The sequence below is a fragment of the Eucyclogobius newberryi genome, unplaced genomic scaffold (genome assembly GCF_026437365.1).
Source record: "Eucyclogobius newberryi isolate DKJ021-1_F unplaced genomic scaffold, fEucNew1.0.hap1 SCAF_3, whole genome shotgun sequence".
NCBI lineage: Eukaryota > Metazoa > Chordata > Actinopteri > Gobiiformes > Gobiidae > Eucyclogobius > Eucyclogobius newberryi.
The window spans coordinates 32110498-32131607 of NW_027315945.1; the positions used below are offsets into that span (position 1 = coordinate 32110498).

General features: G+C 45.0%; 1 protein-coding gene across 1 annotated transcript in view; it reads right to left on the reverse strand.

Moving 5' to 3' along the window:
- The window catches only part of grin2db (glutamate receptor, ionotropic, N-methyl D-aspartate 2D, b), a 150021-nt gene extending 129428 nt beyond the window's left edge, over positions 1-20593 (reverse strand). Inside the window, exon 1 of the mRNA XM_072460313.1 lies at positions 20276-20593. The gene's annotated coding sequence lies outside the window, so the exon portion shown is untranslated. The remainder of the gene's footprint in view (positions 1-20275) is intronic.
- Between the last annotated feature and the right edge of the window lie 517 nt (positions 20594-21110).

Below are 21110 nucleotides of genomic sequence, written 5' to 3' on the forward strand. Positions count from 1 at the left end.
TATGTATTTGACAACATTTTAGGGCTGGAAAAATAGATTTTTCATTGATTATTGAGACAGCTGTTTAACTAATAATATATTTAGTAATTTAACAATTGTTGTCTGGACTGTACATACAATATATTCAGACAGGATGTATTGTAAGGACACTGTAACTAAACTTCATCAGGATGTTCTCACTTTAGCTTCATCTTGGTCATATATATATATATATATATATATATATATATATATATATATATATATATATTATATATATATATGTATATATGTATATATATATATATAAATATATATATATGTATATATGTATATATATATATATATATATATATATATACATATACATATGATGCATGTAACACTGATGCTACTTTACAACATTGAACATTATATGAAACAAATGTTCATACCTTAATTATTGCAATTTATCAAAATAAAATCTTGATTCAAGGGATTAAATTGAGGCTAAATTAGACTTGACCAAAAAAAACATCATTGTTCTCATTTTAAAAAGAGTATTTTTCTGTCAGATGGAGGACACTGGTCTTACTGGGACTTATTTAGTTTGTTGCGATATTGATTATATTGTATATCTATACTTTTGCCATATATCGTGCACTCCTAAAGGCCATTGGACATTCCGAGTCCTTTAAGTTGGCGCAGTTTGGAGCAACAACAATCCCACATTCCCGTAGTGTTGGATAAAAGGTTTCAGTCCAGAGCCGGCCTCCCTGCACTGGCCCTGACTCAGGCGTATGGGGGATTACGTTTCATTAGTTAAAGAGGGCCCTCCTTGTGTGGCGCCTCGTAAAAGATGTGGGGGAATGAGATGCAGTTGACCCCGGGAGCCGACACACTGTAACACTTCCTCTGACCTCATTCATTGTGCAGTGTTTGGGTCTGAGCTGCTGCCTCTGCACATTGCCCCAAATGAGCCGCGCCGACCGGAAACCGCCGCCCGGAGACGTGACTTTACAAACATCTTCACATCGCAGCAGACGTATATCATCGGCACTCAAGACGAATCCAGCAGGGAATTAATTAGTACTTACAACAGCAATGTGTCGACACCTGACGCTTTTGATTTTCTTAACAAATAAAGCTGACACAACAAAAACAAATATGTCACATCATTAAAGTGTAGGAAATAATCTGCGTCTTGAACCGATACTTTTATCAACGGCACGGAAACAACGACAAAAGAAAGTCATGACTGTCTGGCACACATCCAAACGAGGCCTTTCATGACCGTCGTTATCACAGAGCTGCACATTACGCACGGTTTTATTTATATGTTAGTGTCACTGGTTATGAAATCGGGGTCAGATTTATGCAACCCTCAAAAGGCATCACACTGGATCCTCATTAGCTGCCACAGAAATAGTACACACACAATTAGCAACGCCTTTTGTGTGACTGAAATACATTGTCAGAACATGCATTAACTTATGTGTTCATTTATCGTATTTTCCGGACTATAAGTCGCACTGGAGTATAAGTCGCATTTTTGGGGGGGAAATGTATTTCCAAGACCAAGAATAGACATTTATTCTTGAAATGCAGTTTAAAATAATAACAGATGAGAGAACATGGTGAATAGGTGTACGTATGCTAACGCTAAGACCTTCAGCTAGCTACATGACGTATGCTAATGCTAACACCTTCAGCTACATGAGGCACAGACAGAACTGTGGTAAGTGTCTGGTATGTTAACGTAACATATGAACAGTTATTCAGATCACTATAGCATAAAGAACATGCTAACAAGTTTACCAAAGCATCAGTTTTACCCCAAATCACTAAATCCATTGAATTCTTCTTCCTCTGTGTCACTTCTAAACAACTCCACAAACTCCAGAAGAAGAGGAAGTGCAGATTCTTCTTCTTCTGCGTCGCTTAGAGCCTAGAGCGCCCTCTTGTGGTTGTGGAAAATAATAAACATGTGACATGCGGTTGCCATTGTGAAAAAATAACAAATAATATCACATATAAGTCACTCTGGAGTATAAATCGCACCACGGCAAAACTATGAAAAAAGGTGCAATTTATAGTCCGGAAAATACGGTAATCTGTTTTATTCATTCATTTAATCGTCCCCTTTAATTTTGTCTTCCTCTAACTCTATTCTAGGGATTGCTTTTGACTACATGAATCTACAGATGTTGCTTCATCCATTAGATATGACATTATTTAAACAAATGTATGTATTGTGTATTATCTATATTGTCTTTTCCATGTCCATGAATTTTCACCAAACCATTTCAGTCGTGAGTCACTGAGGCCAAGAAGCATTCTCTATCCCTGCGTTTGGCGGAGATGAAAATCTTGCACCGTCCCATGAATAATAAATAAGTGAAAACACAATATGATAGCTTTTGAATGGGCAAAAGTCTTCAAATGATATCAATAAACAGGAAGCTGAAACCTACGAATACACGCAAATGACTGAATAATGCACGAAATACAAAGGTGGGTGTCAAAAGCAGCAGAAAAACATTCACACATTCTCTAATACCACAAGAAAAGAGTTAGGCCTGTGTAACTAATGTCATTTTAAAACAAATCGGATTCCAAATAGTCAATGATCAGCTCAATTATGTTTTGCTTTTTTAATCAAACTGTGGCCATTTAATCGACCCAAACCTCCGTAAAAACACAATATTTGGAGCCGAATTCAATGTTGGAGCGCTGATTAAAACTGTATCCATGTTGTTTTTGTTCACGATTGAAAGGCACACATAAAGAAGAAGAAAAAAGTGATTCATCAGCATAAGAGGGAAAAAATTATTCTTTTTTTTTTTCCTTTCCGCCCTGTCGCCCAGCTCTTGAGTAATAACCTCGTCATTCATCTCTGGCTCCGGACACTGCTCAGAACGCCGGTCGCATTAGCGTTAGCGTTAGCGTTGCATCAGAACGACACTGCGCTGGCCTTGCACTCGCACACGTCCACGCGCCTCTTCACAAAACGCTGCCACTAGCGCGCTGCGAGCCTCACGAGCGCTGCCACACAGACACATGTAAGGTCACCGCCCGGCTTTCACCACGTGGACAGGCCGGGGGGCGGGGGGATCCACCATCGGGACATTTGCATAACCGGGAGTGGGACGTCTGGGGCTGAATTCACGACAAGAGAGCGGCCGTACATGTCAAAGCGTGCGTATAATGGAAGCGCTGAGTTAAGGCGGGTATATTTCATTTATCCACCTTGACTCCTGACACGTATACAGCGGGGAGTGGTGAACAGTAATGTCCCCGACTTCACGCTCTTTAATGTACACAGAAATGGTTTGCTTTAGTTGCTCCCCTCGCGCCGCTCCGACAGGGCGTCCTCACTGCGCACAACCTAAAGGAGTTATCTTATTATGTTTGTTTTAATCTGAATAATTCCTCGCCGCTCATCCAGAAACGCACGAGGGTTTGGGAGGAAAAATAGCGGGAGCCATCAACGCAATGCAATCATCTAAGAATAAACACACGGCTGCACAGGGCAATTTACATAATGAAGTGTAAAAAAAAAAAACACAACAAAAAATAGCTTTGAGCTTGAAACCTGGAACAAATTGGGAAACATATTTCTGCAGATGTGATTAGATCAAACCGATAAGTCTGCGATATGGATAAAAACGGAAGGAAAAGCGCAAGTGTTTAAGCGTTGAGCGTGCATTGATTGCCTTCCGTTGGCGTCCCGAGATGTAACTGCAGCTCACAATGATGCTACAGCCCGCCCGCACCAGCGCTTCCATTAATTCCCCCATTGATTGGCTAGACACTCGGATCACCTAGCAAGATCTAAATCAGTCACTAATTAAAAGAGCAAGATGAAAAGGAGCCGACACCACAGGCCTGCAGGAGCTGGAAGGTGAAACGTTCTCCCACATCCTCAGACGACGACGGAAGGAGGGAGAAGAGAGACGCTGGCGTTCTGCGGCAATCGTCCACCGTCTGACTCCACGTGCAACTGGTGCGAGCGGCGCATCCATTTAAAGGTGGGCCGTGGAACTTTGCTGGCGAGAGGCGCTTTTTTGAGGATGGTGTAGCGTTGCCTGGATTTAGCTTTGTTTTTTTTTGTTCTCTTTTTTATTATATTGCAGGGCCGGCCGCATGATTAATGGCAATGGAATCGATATGTGAATTAGCAAATCGCGTACGCTGCAATTTCTTTTGAAGTAACATCATTCCCCGCACAAAATATCCCGTCTATACTCTGCATGAAAACCGCTGACCCTGTGGTTTCTGCAGCACATGTGATTCTTTTAGGAGTCTGTCAGTTCAAACAAAGATAATCCAAATCAACAAAAGGTTCGTCTACGTCTGAATTAAACATTTCTTCACATATTCAATAACATGTTTTTTTTATTGGAGGAAGAAACATGACTTCTTACTGCGCCCTGACCTCTGACTGGCGTTGCCCGCTTGTCGTCATGGAGATCGTTTCGTTTAAAGCGACTGCCCCGGTTTTATTCCCACGTTCCGCAGTAAGATCCGTTTTGACCCTGTGCAGATGTATTGTATAAAGCACTGTGTAATTATATTCTGTTTTGTTTTCCGTGAAGCGGGACGCGCGCTGCTAATGTGCTAATGTTTGTTAGCTTCACCGTGACGACAGAACTGTGGTGTAAAGTGCTTCTGAACTCATACCGGTGAATACTGAGGTGATTAGACAGCTTTAAGACGCTAAAAATCAGATACGGCGGCTTTAATGCTTTACTGTGGACCATTCCGGGCAAAGCAATAACAAGAAGGTGCAAAACCTCTACTTCTGTGAATCCAAGACCTCATTTATTTGCTGCTGTGACACATTTCTAATTTCATGTACAAGATTGGGTGGAGCGATATGAATGGTCATGATGTACTGCAACAGAAAACAGATCATATGTTTACAATCCATCAGAAATGTGCTTGTTAATGTCTTTGATTAGTTTATTGTGCTGGAGGATTCGCTGTCAAATTAACAGGAAAAATTCAGGAATAAAAAGTAATTACAAGATCATTTTTCATCAACATTTTGCAGCGTTTTGATTGATTTCTACAATAAGAGACTAACTCTGCAAAACTTTGAACGACCATTTTGTATTTCCCCCACCTCTCCTTGTTAAAGTACCGAACACACATACAGAGAGCGCATTACATCCAGGTTTGCTGAATAAATACTCAATGCTATTTACAAGGTCACGGAGACACTCTCATATAAATATCCTCCCATTTTTAGCAGCGACGGAGCCAGAGTCTCAGTCTCAAGTAGCACGTGTTGCTTCAGAAGTAACACTGCATTACAATGTGCCACTGCAAACGCCACGCGCTGGTTCAATCAAATGACGGGAATCAGAGAATAAATGTTCATTTTAGGGCTGTAGAATAGTTTAGATGTAATACTATGATGAGCCTGGATTATTGATCATCAATGATTATTGATCATTCATCACAGCTACACTCACACTGCAAAAAGAAACTAAACTCGGACTCAACTCTGGACTAGACAAAGACTACAACGGGATCAAACAAAGTCTACATGAGGACTAATACTGGACCAAACCAGGACCAAACCAGGACCAAACCAGGACCAAACCAGGACTAAACCAGGACCAAACCAGGACCAAACCAGGACCAAACCAGGACCAAACCAGGACCAAACCAGGACTAAACCAGGACCAAACCAGGACCAAACCAAGACCAAACCAGGACCAAACCAGGACCAAACCAGGACCAAACCAGGACCAAACCAGGACCAAACCAGGACCAAACCAGGACTAAACCAGGACCAAACCAGGACCAAACCAAGACCAAACCAGGACCAAACCAGGACCAAACCAGGACCAAACCAGGACTAAACCAGGACCAAACCAGGACCAAACCAGGACTAAACCAGGACCAAACCAGGACTAATCCAGGACCAAACCAGGACCAAACCAGGACCAAACCAGAACCAAACCAGGACTAATCCAGGACCAAACCAGGACCAAACCAGGACCAAACCAGAACCAAACCAGGACTAATCCAGGACCAAACCAGGACCAAACCAGGACCAAACCAGAACCAAACCAGGACTAATCCAGGACCAAACCAGGACCAGGACTAAACCAGGACCAAACCAGGACTAATCCAGGACTAGACCAAGACCAAACCGGGACCAAACCAGGACCAAACCAGAACCAAACCAGGAACAATTTAGGACCAAACTAGGACCAAACCAGGACCAAATCAGGACCAAACTAGGACCAAACCAGGACCAAACCGGGACCAAACCAGAACCAAGCCAGAACCAAGCCAGGACCAAATGAAAACACCGCCAATTGTGCTTATTATTTCAAGTTATTTGACAATGGGTTAAGAAAACTGCACTTACTCAGAATTGCTACCTGTGCAATTCATCAAGCCCTTTTTAATCGAGAGGTCTAAAGCCAGTCCTCAAAGCTGTGGTGCCTGACTGTTTGTGTTGTGGGTAAATACAGTCAATGTAAAGTGTTGTAAAGCTTTGCACGCGCTGGAACATGAACGTGAATATGAACAATGTGCTAAAGAGTTTAAGAGAGATAGGAACGAGTTAGAGAGATGCAATATTCCTAACCCAGACTTTGGAGGATGAAATCTGGATGAAACTGACACTGACTAGATGTTTGTCTTATGATAATGAAATAAAAATCATATATAGCCATGTTTTTGTCCGTGTTTAAATATTGCTAGAGATAATAAATGGTGGTTAATTTTCATTTTGTCCCATAACCTTATCAAAATACAAGGCCCACAACCCACATTACGTTTTGATCTTGAGCAGTGTGAGAATGAGCGGCTTCACACCTTCACAGCTTCACGGCTTCACGGCTTCGCGGCACATCTGGCTCTTCCGCTCCCGTGCAGAGGTGCAATGAGCGCCGGTGTCACCCTGTGCGAAAAACGCTGCAGGATCAGGCCATCTCAGGCAATAATGCACCCTCATGAAGACGACGGCAGCGCCACGGAGACGGAGGGGAGAGAAATTTAAGCCCGAAAGAGCAGATTAGAGCGAGGTGCCGGGTAATGAGAGGATGTCAAGACCCCCACTGTCATGTCTGCACCGCTCCCGACGCCGATAATCCAAATATTCCTGTTTTTGGCAGTGGCAAACGAAACAATCTCATCAATTCTGCTCGTTATAATACATATGAATGAGGCTAATTTGACTTGGTAACACAACGCAATTAGATAATAACATAATAAAGCTTGTTCCTCCGCATTAATTTGCATTGTCTAACTGTCTCACGCATGAACGCCCCTAAGTCACATCGGCTGCTTTCCCTTTGTCACCGTGAATACGGCGGCATCAGTCATGGCGCCGCGTTGTCACATAGGGGCCTCCTGTAAAAACGGACATCTGCGCTCGCACACAAGGTCACTCCACCTGCACACACCGCGCTGATGGGCCGCTTGTCTCCTCATTGGCCGAGCCCGTAACGAAGACTCAGCCGCGCTTTTGCCAGCCATCGATTTCCCCGCTATTTCCCATCAACGCCAAGTGCAAAATACACAAACAGCCTGTCTCTGTATGCTCGTTTTTAATAGAGAATCTGCCACATCATTAACTAAATGACATTTTACTTTACGGGGGCCGGCTACGGGAAGGAGTGGGTTTGGTACTCGTTTGTTATTGCATCATTTGATTGAAGCGCGTGTTAAATAATTGAAAAGCGAGCGTCCACTCCTAATAACCTGTCGAGGGATTAAAGGAAGCTGAGAGTCAAAAAAAAAGGGAAAAAAAGAAAAAGTCCACTTGGAATAATGGAATTTACAAGTTGAATGGAGAACCGATTAACGTGAGAAGTTTTGTACGCGCGCATGAAGCAGACGGAGCTAAATCAGACTTTTTGGCACAATTAAAAAGCGATGTCATAATGCTGCTACGTCAAACCTTTTAGCCGTCGATATTTAATCCGTCCTCCTCCTCAAGGCTTCTAATGGTAAACGTTGTAGCGTCACAATGTCCACACACCGTCACAAGACTTTTCTGAACAGTTTAGTGTCGAAATAGTCTGTGTTACCAGTGTGTTAATGTTTGCACACATCAGAACTGAGACTACACTGGGACTTAAAGGTGTACTATATGTGTAATAAGCATGTTACAACAAGCTTTTGGATTAAATACATTGTTTTGTTGCAGCAGCAGCTCCAAAAACTAGAAGAAATAACGCAGACCATGATCCTTTGCTCCATTTCAGTGCAGACAACATGACGAAATAACTGTTATTCAGCATGTTCATCTTTTTTTCTTTTCAAATGTCAAGGTATTTTAAAAGTGAAAAGTAGATCTACAAGTCTGTGCGCCTCAAAATATTGCAAAAAATACTGTACCATGAGAACTGGCTATTGTTATTATATCCCACTGTGTAAGATGTGGAGGTGCGTGAAGACGAGCAGGAGACGGTGAAGTTACCGGTCAGATCTGTGAAGAGTGAAGCCCGCTCACAGTAACAATGCACGGTTCTCAAAGTAATTGACCAAATGCAAGGTATTAACTGGTATTTTGTCCAACAATCCATCAAACACATCTCCAAGATCGAAGGACCAGGACAAAAGCAGGACCAGGACAAAAGCAGGACCAGGACAAAAGCAGGACCAAGACAAAAGCAGGACCAAGACAAATGCAGAACCAGGACAAAAGCAGGACCAGGACAAAAGCAGGACCAAGACAAATGCAGAACCAGGACAAAAGCAGGACCAGGACAAAAGCAGGACCAGGACAAAAGCAGGACCAAGACAAATGCAGGACCAGGACAAAAGCAGGACCAGGACAAAAGCAGGACCAGGACAATAGCAGGACCAGGACAATAGCAGGACCAAGACAAATGCAGGACCAGGACAAATGCAGGACCAGGACAAAAGCAGGACCAAGACAAAAGCAGGACCAAGACAAATGCAGAACCAGGACAAAAGCAGGACCAGGACAAAAGCAGGACCAGGACAAAAGCAGGACCAGGACAAAAGCAGGACCAGGACAATAGCAGGACCAGGACAATAGCAGGACCAAGACAAATGCAGGACCAGGACAAATGCAGGACCAGGACAAAAGCAGGACCAGGACAAATGCAGGACCAGGACAAAAGCAGGACCAGGACAAAAGCAGGACCAAGACAAAAGCAGGACCAGGACAAATGCAGGACCAGGACAAAAGCAGGACCAGGACAAAAGCAGGACCAGGACAAAAGCAGGACCAGGACAAAAGCAGGACCAGGACAAATGCAGAACCAGGACAAAAGCAGGACCAGGACAAAAGCAGGACCAAGACAAAAGCAGGACCAGGACAAATGCAGGACCAGGACAAAAGCAGGACCAGGACAAAAGCAGGACCAGGACAAAAGCAGGACCAGGACAAAAGCAGGACCAGGACAAATGCAGGACCAGGACAAAAGCAGGACCAGGACAAAAGCAGGACCAGGACAAATGCAGGACCAGGACAAAAGCAGGACCAGGACAAAAGCAGGACCAAGACAAAAGCAGGACCAAGACAAATGCAGAACCAGGACAAAAGCAGGACCAGGACAAAAGCAGGACCAAGACAAATGCAGGACCAGGACAAAAGCAGAACCAGGACAAAAGCAGGACCAGGACAATAGCAGGACCAGGACAATAGCAGGACCAAGACAAATGCAGGACCAGGACAAATGCAGGACCAGGACAAAAGCAGGACCAGGACAAATGCAGGACCAGGACAAAAGCAGGACCAGGACAAAAGCAGGACCAAGACAAAAGCAGGACCAAGACAAATGCAGGACCAAGACAAAAGCAGGACCAGGACAAATGCAGGACCAGGACAAAAGCAGGACCAGGACAAAAGCAGGACCAGGACAAAAGCAGGACCAAGACAAAAGCAGGACCAAGACAAATGCAGGACCAGGACAAAAGCAGGACCAGGACAAAAGCAGGACCAGGACAAAAGCAGGACCAGGACAAAAGCAGGACCAAGACAAAAGCAGGACCAGGACAAAAGCAGGACCAGGACAAAAGCAGGACCAAGACAAAAGCAGGACCAAGACAAAAGCAGGACCAGGACAAATGCAGGACCAGGACAAAAGCAGGACCAGGACAAAAGCAGGACCAGGACAATAGCAGGACCAGGACAATAGCAGGACCAAGACAAATGCAGGACCAGGACAAATGCAGGACCAGGACAAAAGCAGGACCAAGACAAATGCAGGACCAAGACAAAAGCAGGACCAGGACAAAAGCAGGACCAAGACAAAAGCAGGACCAAGACAAATGCAGGACCAGGACAAAAGCAGGACCAGGACAAAAGCAGGACCAGGACAAAAGCAGGACCAGGACAAATGCAGGACCAGGACAAAAGCAGGACCAGGACAAAAGCAGGACCAAGACAAAAGCAGGACCAAGACAAATGCAGAACCAGGACAAAAGCAGGACCAGGACAAAAGCAGGACCAATACAAATGCAGGACCAGGACAAAAGCAGGACCAGGACAAAAGCAGGACCAAGACAAATGCAGGACCAGGACAAAAGCAGAACCAGGACAAAAGCAGGACCAGGACAATAGCAGGACCAAGACAAATGCAGGACCAGGACAAATGCAGGACCAGGACAAAAGCAGGACCAGGACAAATGCAGGACCAGGACAAAAGCAGGACCAGGACAAAAGCAGGACCAAGACAAAAGCAGGACCAGGACAAAAGCAGGACCAGGACAAAAGCAGGACCAGGACAAATGCAGGACCAGGACAATAGCAGGACCAAGACAAATGCAGGACCAGGACAAATGCAGGACCAGGACAAAAGCAGGACCAGGACAAATGCAGGACCAGGACAAAAGCAGGACCAGGACAAAAGCAGGACCAAGACAAAAGCAGGACCAAGACAAATGCAGGACCAGGACAAAAGCAGGACCAGGACAAAAGCAGGACCAAGACAAAAGCAGGACCAGGACAAAAGCAGGACCAGGACAAAAGCAGGACCAAGACAAAAGCAGGACCAAGACAAAAGCAGAACCAGGACAAAAGCAGGACCAAGACAAAAGCAGGACCAGGACAAATGCAGGACCAGGACAAAAGTAGTTTAGCTTTCCCATGTACCAACAGATGCATCTACTGTCGAGTCAAAATACTTTCAAGGGATTTCCAAGAAACATTTGTGTATTAGTTACACATCAGTTCTACATCAGGCCAGAACAATGACAGTTATTTGATTGAAAACAATATCTAATTGCAATTGATTTGAGATTTTAACACAAAACATGTCTAAGAGCAAAAACATCGAGGAAAAGAGTCCGGTCTAGTGTTTGGTCCTGGTTTAGTCCTGAGTTAAGCCCGGTCTAGTGTTTGGTCCTGGTTTAGTCCTGAGTTAAGCCTGGTCTAGTGTTTGGTCCTGGTTTAGTCCTGAGTTAAGCCTGGTCTAGTGTTTGGTCCTGGTTTAGTCCTGAGTTAAGCCCGGTCTAGTGTTTGGTCCTGGTTTAGTCCTGAGTTAAGCCCGGTCTAGTGTTTGGTCCTGGTTTAGTCCTGAGTTAAGCCTGGTCTAGTGTTTGGTCCTGGTTTAGTCCTGAGTTAAGCCTGGTCTAGTGTTTGGTCCTGGTTTAGTCCTGAGTTAAGCCCGGTCTAGTGTTTGGTCCTGGTTTAGTCCTGAGTTAAGCCCGGTCTAGTGTTTGGTCCTGGTTTAGTCCTGAGTTAAGCCTGGTCTAGTGTTTGGTCCTGGTTTAGTCCTGAGTTAAGCCTGGTCTAGTGTTTGGTCCTGGTTTAGTCCTGAGTTAAGCCCGGTCTAGTGTTTGGTCCTGGTTTAGTCCTGAGTTAAGCCTGGTCTAGTGTTTGGTCCTGGTTTAGTCCTGAGTTAAGCCTGGTCTAGTGTTTGGTCCTGGTTTAGTCCTGAGTTAAGCCTGGTCTAGTGTTTGGTCCTGGTTTAGTCCTGAGTTAAGCCCGGTCTAGTGTTTGGTCCTGGTTTAGTCCTGAGTTAAGCCCGGTCTAGTGTTTGGTCCTGGTTTAGTCCTGAGTTAAGCCTGGTCTAGTGTTTGGTCCTGGTTTAGTCCTGAGTTAAGCCCGGTCTAGTGTTTGGTCCTGGTTTAGTCCTGAGTTAAGCCTGGTCTAGTGTTTGGTCCTGGTTTAGTCCTGAGTTAAGCCTGGTCTAGTGTTTGGTCCTGGTTTAGTCCTGGTTTAGTCCATGTTTAGCTCTGCGTTTAGTCCCATGTTTGATGCGTGTGAACAAATTGAAACCTTTGTGACTTTCTAAATGCACCTGTTTTTAAGAAAAGCCCAAATAATACACACCACGGGACATTTCAACCACAAGAACAGAGCGGAGCGCCATCTCCATAACGAGCCTCTTACGCCCGGCTCCGGAGCCTCTCGTCTTCACTACAGGCTGTAGATAACACACTGTGCAAACTCGGCTCAGGTGCGAACATCTGCATTTGGAACAGCCCGAAAGTTCAGGCAAAAATACTCAGAACTCAAAAGAAAATAGTACTTTGACAAGCACTATTCAGTAGAAGCCGTTCACATTACAATTCCCAGCAGCTCTGCCACAGTCAGTTCAGCACAAGCCTCTTAAAGTCTCTGCACTGAGAGGAGATTTTTGGAGCTGTCGTACACGTGGCCCTCTGTGGTGACACCGGCCGTACGTTACACACAAGCAAGACGTACTTTTTACAAATGCCTCCATTTCCTCTTTTTAATAACCACTTACGCTGTCATTTCCTGCCCCATCCATCAGCATGAGGAAGCGCGCCGCACTTCGGCTAAACGCTGAATGCCGCAAAACAGTCCGGTCCATCTCGGGCTGGCGTCCCGGAGCTTATCTGACCCCGTCTCGTGATGCGGGACACGCTCAATAGACAGAATGTTTGGAGACGCACAATGGTGATGGCAATCGTCAGACCCCAAAAACCTGAATGTCACGCGCTTTTTTATCGTGCTCACGCGACTTTATCATTCGGAAGGTTTGATATCATGAACTTGGTCACACGCAGGAAAGTTAATATATAATTAGACAATGATAATGAAGGAAAATTTAAAATGTATGCGTCAATAATCCTGATTAAGAGTAAAAATGACAAAAATCTTCACTCTAAATGTTATATTGTGACATCCCCTGTGCGTTATAACATTATTTCAAACTTTTTTTACTTCTGAGAGTTGGTGGGAAACTTCAATAAATGTATCGTACGTTTTTATTCGTTGTAATTTATTGTATTCAGAAACCTTTGGCTCTCATTCAAGAAGCTTTCCCAGATTTGAAGCACTTCTCATATAAAGAAAAGTGAATTTATAGGAAGTTACTGTTGTTTACTGCATAGGAGCGTTGAGTGTCTCGTTCCATATTTAATGTGTCAGAACAATGCTCGTCTTGACTTGGCATCTCTAACTCCCACAGATCGTTTAGTATTCTATATATTGCTAACATCGGTTGAGATCATTGAAAATAGAGCTGTGCCATGTGGGAAAAACTAAGAAAATCCTCCATCCTCTGATTGATGATTTTTGCTTGGATTTGATATTGTCTTATAAAAGATGATCAAATCAAAATGTCTTTCAATACCAATTTCCTCAAGACAGACTCTTGATCGTGACATTTAACACTAAAAAGAAGATTGGCTTTGGACGTCCTGATTAAAAAAAAACGGATCATTGACGATTGATTAGAAACGACTGAAACATCGATCTCGATTAAGTTTCGATCGAGCACAAATTGAAAAGTTTCATCATTTCAGTCGATCGATTCCCAATCTATTTTTAGATTCAATATTAACAGAATTGCTGATGCCTTTCGAAAACAAAGGATCATTTTCAAGCTCTTGTTGCAGTGTAAACATTATATTCAGCCGCTAAAATCAAATATCATGCATTATTTCTATCGTTAGTGGCGTTAAACACGCTCTCGAGAACCTTTACTTTGTCTCATTTAATGTTTTACGAATAAAACAGACTTCACGTCACTCTGGCTTTTCCCACGGTCGGAACTGACTCTTCTGCTCCATCTACTGGCGGAAGAGGGAATTACATAAAATAGATAAATAAATGCTAGCTTTCCCTCGACATGCTAATGCAGCCACGCAGTCGCAACGACTGTGGTTTGAGGCAGAAATACTCGAGTCTGCAGATGATTTATGCACATAAACCGCGCAGAAGAGCTGGCGTCACGGACCAGGCGAACTCAGAACGAAGAAGAGAAGACTTTCCAAACAGGATTCATCAAACAAGCGAGCTACGTTTTGAATTCGGGACAACGTTATAATTCGGTCAAGTCCATTCTGCATAACATGTCGCATTAAAAAGCCTTTACCATAATCTGCGGCATTTCTACTATGGATAAAGATCCCTAAACGTTAGCTTTATCACGTTTGGATGCGCGTTGCCAGATGCTCAATGTCCCTCTCCCTCAGTTTACCTTCTGAGGCCTCCACTGTGTATTGTGCAGCCTCCAGACCACTTTCCTCACCGCAGGCCTGTACTTTCCTCCCTCTCTCTCTGCGCACATCGCGTACATCTCTCTGGGAACGTGCCTGTACCTGAGCGCGGCCTCGAATCTGCCTGGGCTTGTCGCTCTCTTCCCTCTTCCTGTGTGACATTCCCATCCCCAACGGTCGCTGTCACTCACTTCTGGAGACGCGTTCCACCCCAGTGTTTTTGGCTCAAAGCTGAGTGAAACTGAGCCTCCAGCGACAGTCTAAATGAAAGATTACTGATAGGTTGATTATGAAGCGAATACCGGTAATAATAATGTGTTTTTCTTTCCACAACGACGCCGGTTTAAAAAGCTATATACGAAACGGCACTCAGAAGGTCACGGAATTCCCAAGCCCAGAGAATTGTTTCGTCAGACGGGAGCAACGCAAACTAGACAGCAGTAGACAATGCCAAAAGCACGCCGTTAGCACTAGGGCTGAACACTTTTGGAGCGTTGTTGTGTTGCAATTAGAGCTGTTCAAAAAAAAGACACGTGCTATGGAAAGATAAGTCGACTATAAAAGAGGTGTGGCCCAAAACGGTGACGTATGTGTGTGTATTTGACCCAAACGGCGCTCATGAGAGGACAACAACACGGACGTTCATGCGAAAAACGTGTTATGTGTATGGAAAACGATAGATTAAACCGTCCAGTCACTCCCGAACGTCCAGCTAATTCAGTTGACTAATACCGACATCGACATTGGCAGTTTAATCGACTAAAACCCCATTTGCAGGAGCGCAGCTGCATTCACACTTTGAGCCCAGTTTAGTTTTGATGTAAATCCACTTTATTCATACAGCGCATTTTATTAAACAGAACCCGTTCCCACGACAATAAGACCAGTAAATCAAATCAAAGCAAAACCATAAAATAGCTGTTCTCGTCCTGCTTTAGTCCTGGTCTAGTCTTTTAGTTCCAGGTTTAGTTCCATATTTCGTCGCATTATTCACCAGGCACATTCACATTTGAGAAAAAACATGTATGAACTCTTATGATTTAATAAACACATAAAATAAACCCATGTATTTCACGTTGTAGGTCTGAAATGAGAGCAGATGCTGATGTTACTGTTAAATTGTGATTTTAATTTGGTCGCTATTAATCCTGCCGCACTAATTAAAAACAATAGCCACAGATTATGGAAAGAACTTGGATAACAGTTATTCTAAATCGTCCACTGAGATGTAAGAATGGATGCTGTTGCTGTTGCTGTTGCTGTTGCTGGCGCTGACTGTCCCATCACGCCGCTGTATCGCCGCTTTTATTTTCCCTCTGCATGTCATAAACATAATCAATGCTTTTTATTGTCACTTTTACATCTAATTAGTGCGAGGTGCAGTGGGCCTCGGTGACGGCTTGGCAGCTGCGACAGGCCGCATCAAAGGAGATTTGTTATACCTTTCCCAGCGTTATCAACAAGTTTTATCCAGCCAGAAGAAGATTGAACAGAATCATAATATGCTCATATGCTCCTGGTGGAGATCAGGGAACATGCACTGTCCAGGAGTCACACCATTTCTGCAAAAAGATGTCCCCAAAAGGTCTTACAAGGTCCGACACGATTGACACACTTAAGATAAAACGGCCAAAACACCAAAGGTTTTTTCATTCTCGCCACGACAAGTTACTTTAAAAATGCACCTTCTGTTTGTCTCCATGGAGATATCGTTTCACCCAGAATATGTGATACAATATGGCAAAAATGCTCCGTATGGCATCGCCACCAGGTCAAGTTACAGGTCGGATCTGTGGAAAAGCGAGCAATAAGAACGCAACGATTAACTGACGAATGGTGACTAGTCGATAGTAGAAAATAATCATAGCCGTATTTTGATTGTTGTCATTGTTATCTGGACAATCTGGACTGAAAAGACTCATGAAAAGACCTTTTATGACAAAGACAGTGATGTTATTAAATCACAATGTCAATAAAGAATACATAATTTGTGTTTTTCATCAATAATACGTTTTTTTTAGCCTTCAGTGAGCCATATTCATCAAAACCATATCTATTTCAACCTATTTTTGGGGAAAATATAACGATATTGGGGGTGAGAGAAGGGAGGACACAATTGTCGGAGCCAGGATTTAAACTCACGACACTGGGGCAAACGGAGCCTGGCATGATATGTGCTGCTGCTTTAACCACTCCACCACCGGGCAGCACACGATCGCCCACTTTAATGCTGTACTGTGGAACATTCCAGACGAGCAGGTGGCGGACCCTCCTCCAGATCTCTGTAAGCTACTGACTGATAAAAAATAAACACACTAATCACAGTTTTATTGTTTTAATTGAGCTAATTTTCAACTTCCAACTTTCTTTTAAAATGTCTGACTTTGGTCCTTTACTAAATAATAATATGCTTTAATAATATATGCTTTAATAATATATGCTTTAAAAATATATGCTTTGCTGATGCCACGTCTTGAAAACTTGTCACAGACTTGAGAACAAAACAGTTGACTTCAGAGTGACAGCTCTTGCCCATTAGCATCACTGTCATTCTGAGCCTAAACGCGGCGTGTGCGTTAAATAACTATAAGCTTCGATGTGTAATTTTCACTTTGGATGAGTCAGTCTTATAAATAGTGTCCCCTGCTGAGCTCAGTGGGACATTTTCCACTCGAAATGAAGGAAAAACCTGCGCTCGCCACATGAACTGATTGTTAGAAACTGTTTGTGGAGTTTGGATGTATTTTTGGAGCTGGAGGTCAGACTTCTGTGGTGTCATTTTCCTTTTTCACAGGATAAAATACAAATGCTTTGACTTGTTTTATGGTTCATACCTCTGTAATTACATGATACAAGAGCTGGCACAAAGTTCAACGTCTTCCCATGGTATCAAAACATCGTGACGTTAATCTATGCATGCCAGATATGACTCTATAGGTGTTGATATGATTGTTATTTCATTTTTTCATTGTTTTATGTTGCACCTTAACGCCGAGACAAGTTCCTATGTTTGCAAACTGTGCTCAATGACAATGACAATAAACACTTTCTGATTCTCTCATTCTAAACTACGTTATTCAAACTGAAAAGCACGGCTGTTGTTATTCAAAAGGACAAACTTAACCAAAGAATGAAATGGCAAATGTGGGCCACAATCCCTCAAATGTAAAATGATCCATCTGGTCCAATGTCAACGACTTCTCTATCAACACAAATCCATTAACAGCACGCCTTACTAAAAGTATTCAAAAGTAGTTGTAAAAGTATTGTGGATACGGTGACTAAAATAGAAGATAAAGTAAAGTCATAATCATGTGGTTTGAACAGTAAAATGAGAGTTACACAGACCGAAGCCCCTCGTGTGGTGAAATATTGTGACATTACACAGTCAAAAGTCTCACAATAATATTCTGAGCTCCTTTTTGTTGCAACAACCACAAAAAAACCCAAAAGGAACTACACAGACCATGATCCTTTGCTCCATTCCAGTGCAAACAACAACAATAACTATTAAGCCCTTTTAGATCGTAATTCTTTGGGATTTGACAGAATGATTCACACCAAAGGCATTTTAAAAGAAACACACATCGTTCCTACAGTTCTGTCACAGCCTCTCCACAATATCGCAGTAAATATCGTACCGAGAAACACGAGAGATCGGCCGTATCGATAATACTTCTGGAACACAACCTCTGGGGAACGAGACCGGCCCCGAGTGCAGCGCGTGTAGAATCCCGCAGAACGGAGCGAAAAGGCACGGGAGAGAGCGAAGCGGGGTATAATCGCTCCAAAACACCAGCCTCTGATCTCGTTAAACACTAATTGATGTGCTATGTTAACGAGCTTTACCTTAATTAGTGGCATTAAAAAGAACAGTGGGTGCAAACGCGCGGAAAAAAGGGGGATAGTAGGTGCTTGGGAGGGCATCAGCGTTTGAGGAAACTCTCCACTAATGTTGCATCAAACAGCTGATGAAAGGAAAGGCGTGATGATGGGAGGAGGAGGAGGAGGAGGAGGAGGAGGAAGAGGAAGAGGAAGAGGAAAAGGAAAAGGAAGAGGAGGAGGAGGAGGAGGAGGAGGAGGAGGAGGAGGAGGAGGAGGAGAGCGTGCAGAGGAAGTCACAGGTTGCCCGGGTTGCGGGAAGGATCCAGGCTAAAAAGCAGATGGGGGCGAGGGGATCGGCGTGAAAGGGGGAGACGAAGAGGGACCGCTGGGTTTGGATTGAGCTCTCGGGCTTGAAGGTTTTTCTGTGCAGCAGTCGATGAATCAATGAGGTGAAATTGATGAAGAGCGGGAGGTGGGAGAAAACAAGCTCACAAATGTTGACTCTATCCTCTTTCTCATCTCCTCCCGTGCCCCCCAGTGATCAGGATCCTCACCTCATCTCTCCCCCCCCCCCCACACACACACACACACACACACACATACGCACGCACGCACACACACACACACACACACACACACACACACACACACACACACACATACACACACACACACACACACACACACACACATACACACACACACATACACACACACACACACACACACACATACGCACGCACGCACGCACACACACACACACACACACACACATACACACACACACATACACACACACACACACACACACACACACACACATACACACACACACATACACACACACACATACACACACACACACACGCACGCACGCACGCACGCACACAAACGCACGCACGCACACACACACGCACACACACACACACACACACACACACACACACACACTGGTACAGTAGCTCAGGGGCGGCAGCAGCACTGGACCTTGGAGCCAGGCGCATGTGGAGAGAGTAAGACAGAGGATAAAAGGCTACACTGCACCACTGGACCTGTAACTCTGGCTCTGTGAAATGATAAAACTGGGGCCAGTCCGTCACCTGTGGTAGATTGAAATGGATATGAGCAGAAGACCCAGAGCCAAGAGGGCACGGAGTGAGAGAGGAGGCAAGACAACACACACGCAGCCCAAAGACAGAAGAAAACAAACATATTCATTCTCATTTCCATCCAGATGAATCCCTCCTCGAGTCACTGCAGTGGTGAGAAGCACCACTGTGCTCTGCTCCTGCACGCACAGGTCAGCGCGTCTGAGCCTGGGCTGAGCGCGCAGGGGCCTGTACTCCTGCTCGCCTGTTGAGGGGAAATATGTTCTGGACGTGCTCCCGAGCCGCAAACAAAAGTTATGCGCTTTTAGGAAAGCTCACACAGCTGGAGCCAAAGGCGCCGTGTTCCAGGCAAGTCACCCGCCAGGGGAGCGTTCCGCGCTGGCAACATGAGGCAAAACTGTGCGCTGCCCAACTACCAAATATCTTGAGCATCAGGACCAAAAATAGATCAGAAAGAGAGGGAATAAGGGGTAGTGTTGCTGTCTCCACGGCGCAGGGCTGTGGGAGCAGCGGTGCGCTAACGTTGACCAAGCAGACATGAGAAAATGAACATCAACAGATATGATCATCTCAATTAATACATCCGCAGCGGCTGAGGCACCGCGAGCAGAGACCGCGGCCAACACCGGTGTTTGAGCACTTAAACGGAACTCAAACTCTGTGATTGTTAATAATGCAGAGGTTAACATCCGAACGCGAAAGCCGCGAGTCCATGAGGAGAATGGAAGTTCCGGGGAAGCTATGCGTTAAGGCGCGCAATGACAGAAGGGTCAAAGCCCCGGCGCGCCGGTTCTTTTCTCCTCTCCATCCCCGGCCATCCGTCTGTCCATCAGCGCGGACATGCAGCCCCTGTCCTCCCTGTCCTCCCTGTCCTCCCTGTCCTCCCATGTCTCCCCTGTCAATGACGCGTCTGTCTGATACATGCCTCCGCACCACTAACACACAGCGGCCAAAACAAATGTACTTACTGTGTTTCACCAGCCTTTCCCCCCTCGTTTCCTTCGTCCCTCCATCCTTTTTCACATCCTTCCTTTTTTGAGGTATCCGTCTTGTTTTGCGGGTGTCCCCCTCCTCCTCCTCACCACGCACTCCTCACGCACAACACGACCACCGCCACCCCACCGCACCGCCGCGCGCGCGCGCACTCACACAAACACTCAGACACGCGCGCGCTGCGTAAATAAATCTTCAAATATATGTTCTACATGTATCCAAGTCCTCCCTCTCTCCTCTCCTCTCCTCTCTCCGTCCCTCCCTCTTTCCCTCTTCTTTTGTTAAAATTCCGTATGCGCCCCGTCACCTAGCAACCGTCAACCTCTCTCTCTCCCCTCTCTCTCCTCCCTCCTCCCTCCATCACGGGCGACACGTGTTGAATGCTAAACTTAGCGGTCCGGAATAAAATTAATAAGAGCGCGGACGCACTATATCTGTCCCTTTCTGTGCCGTTCCGCGCGCGCGTCTTCCCTCCCGCGCGTATCATAATGCAATATAAATATTTACTAGAACCACTCAGCCCCCTTATTGCCCCCCCATCTCCTTCCCTCATCCCTGCGCATTGCCCTCCCTCCTCCTCCTCCTCCTCTCCTCCTCCTCCTCCTCCTCCTCCTCCTCCTCCTCCTCCCGCCATCCGTCCATCCATCTCCGCGTCCAGCCTCTTTCTGCTTCCCCAAGCAAAACGGAGGTGCCGGCTCCTCATGTGAGTGTCACCGCGCTGGGCACGGCTCAGGCTGCGGTGAAATCTATTATCACGGGTGTTGCACTGAACATGCGGCTGCGTAACCGTGCGCAGTGTGTGCGGGGCGC